Genomic DNA, 2,917 nt, shown 5'->3' on the forward strand with positions numbered 1-2,917 from the left:
CTTCACACAGCTCTCCTTGGGCCCTAATTTGCTCAACAGAAGCAGTAAAGGAGTGACAAAAACACCCACTGAAAGTGAGGGAGGAGCCAGCACAGAGCTGAGTCAGGAGAACTGGGGATTTAGTCTTAGGTTTGGCCCCAATGGGCACTATGACCTTGGGCAAGTCCCTTCCTATTTCTGGGCTGCTGTTGACATTTCCCCATCTGTACAACGAAGGAATTGAACCCACTTTTTTTTGTTTGGTCATGGAGCTGTTAGTCAGGACTGGCTATGGAGTTCGCAGGGCCTGGTGCAAAATGAAAATGTGGGGCGTCTTGTTCAAGAATTATTAAAAATTTCAAGGTGGTGACCCCAGAACATTAAACCAAGTGCAGATCCTTCTAAGCAGAGCATCAAATCAAGTGCAGGGCCTTGTGCTTACTGCCCTACTGCACAGGCGATGACCCATGAAGCTGGCCCAGCAACTACCTGCAATTCAATTTGATGGGAAGCCCATACGGGCTGCTTTTGGCTGGAGCCCTTTCTATGGCAGCCATTGTGACATTTCTGAAGAAGCCTGAGCTCTAGGGAGCAGAGCTGGTAAAACACAAACTAGATACTTTCCCAAAATCCTGTCTAGATTTGATGATTTACATACAAAAATTGGGTCCCAAACCTTTTCCTCACCTACCTCCAAAGGTGAGACAAGAGTTGAAGTCATGCAGAACAAATAACAGCATTATCATTTCTTGTTTATGGATTCCTCACTGTAACCTCATCAGGCAGGTGATACAGGTCATTTACAGGAAGGATAACTAAAGATCAGAGAGGTGAAGAAACTTGCCTAAAGTCACATAGCTGGCAAAGCTGGGACTAGAACCTTAGAATCCTAACTCCTAGGGAAAGGGACTTTTCTACATGGCCTGCTCCACCAAAGAGCAACCAGGGAGCAAGGAGGGGTTTGGTAAGCCCCATCCTCCAGTATAAAGACAAAGGACCAAAGCCCAACAAGGCATTTATTTCTCTTTAGTTCATAGGGATGGATGTCTCAAGTGTTCCCGCATATGTTAGCCCTGCTGTGTGTATCCTGGATATTTCCCTGCCTGATCCAGAGTGCAACTCCTAAAGCAGGATGGTCAGTGTGCTTCGAAGGGACACTGGAAGGGAGGATCTAGGGTGGCAGCAGCCTCCTTTGCAGCCATGCTTCTGGGGTGGGGGTTCTTAATTTCAAGATGGTGGATTGGAAGGGGCAGTTAAGTTACATGGTGAAGACAAGGCAGAACTCTGGGTCTTGCTTGGAATGGGGGGAAATGGGATGTGTGAGTCCCCTTGGGCTGAAAGGCCTGCAAGGTGGTCTTGGTTGACACCCAGGGCCCTCCTGTTGCTTATAGCCTGCCAGAATCACAGGAACAAGTTTCAGGGCCCAAAGGTAAAAGGTCTGGGTGGACAGGCCCTGGGGAAGCAGCATAATGTGGAGAAACCAGTTGGGTCTGAGTACCAGCTCACCAGCTGTGTGATCCTGGTTAAGCCTCAGTTTTCTCATCCATAGCAAGATGTGAGCATACTCCTTGCCTCTTTCTAGAGTGAGTTCTAGAGTCATCTGACTGATTTTAATCCTGCTTTTTTCATTTCCTTGATGAGTGACCTTGAGCGAGTTGGTTAATCTCCATGAGCCTCTCTTGTAAAATGAGAACAATAAAAGAACCTTCTCATAGGCATGGGAATTAAGTGAGAAAATGCAATAGTGTACACTTAAATACTTATTAAGAATATAGATCTCACATTTAGTTTTCTTACCACAATAAAATACAAAAATTTAAAGAATACATGTAAAGCAGAGTTCCTGGTACATACTAAATATTAAGTAGGTGGTAGCACTGATGATGATGATGGTGGTGGTGGTGGTACCTTTAATTTTATTATTAGTAGCTGTCTTTGTGGGGTGAGCATGTAAGGGAGAAAATGACTCAGCCAACAGAGGCCCACTGTTGGGTACTAGGGGCTCTCAGGGAGGATGGCTCAGAGCTGGGGCCTTTGGATGCAAGCATCACTGGTGATAACTGTCACAGGCAAACTAGGTCAGGTGGTCCCAAGCTGGAGGATCCCTCTGCCTGGTGTCTTTGCCTAGCACTCTGCCTCAGAGACCTCATTCTCTCCTCCTGACTATGCACTTCTAAACAAAGGTGTTGACCCCAACTTTCCTGGACCACATTTGACAAGTACCCCAGTGTGAGGTTCCCCTCTGTCCCCTCCATAAGGCTCCAAAACCTTTAGCACAGTAGGTGGTTGACTGGGCGTGGCATGCATGCAAACACAGGAACACTGTATGCATGCTTACAGGCACGTTCTCAAGCACATGTGCTCCTCAACTGAGCTTCTGGGAGCCTCATGTCCCCAGCCCCATCACACCCCCTCCCCTTCCTCCCCTACCACAAAAGCCACAGGTAACAGCAGTCTTCAGCAACACAGCAGACGCAATGCAAAACCCAAAGTCAGGCTTCGTTGCCAGGTTGTTTTAAGTATCTAGCAGGATGTGAGCCCAGGTGGCTAATGGCTGGAATGGGCTGGCCAGAAAAAGCTCTCTCCTACACCAAAAATGGGCTCAGAGAGCCAGGAGGGGGCTGGGAGGTAGGCTAAGGGATTCTCCATGGTTCCAAAGGCCAAAAGAGCTGGACTGCTGGCCCATTCTGGTCCTACCATGTCCCAACCTGTCTGGAGTTCAGTTTTCCTATCTGTAAAATGGGGAAACCAGACACTGGCCACATAGGTTAATGGTCATCAGGGTGCTGAAGGATTTAACAGTATTGTCACTGTGGCTGCACTTTGGACAGTTAAAAGGGCTCCCACATGTTGGGAAATCTGAGATATTGATTCAGCATCACTATTCAAGCTGTTTCCAACTTTGGGTAGGGCCATATTCCAGAGGACTTACTGCATT

Source organism: Furipterus horrens, unplaced genomic scaffold, assembly GCF_987537825.1.
Source record: "Furipterus horrens unplaced genomic scaffold, mFurHor1.1.pri manual_scaffold_17, whole genome shotgun sequence".
Classification (NCBI taxonomy): Eukaryota; Metazoa; Chordata; class Mammalia; order Chiroptera; family Furipteridae; genus Furipterus; species Furipterus horrens.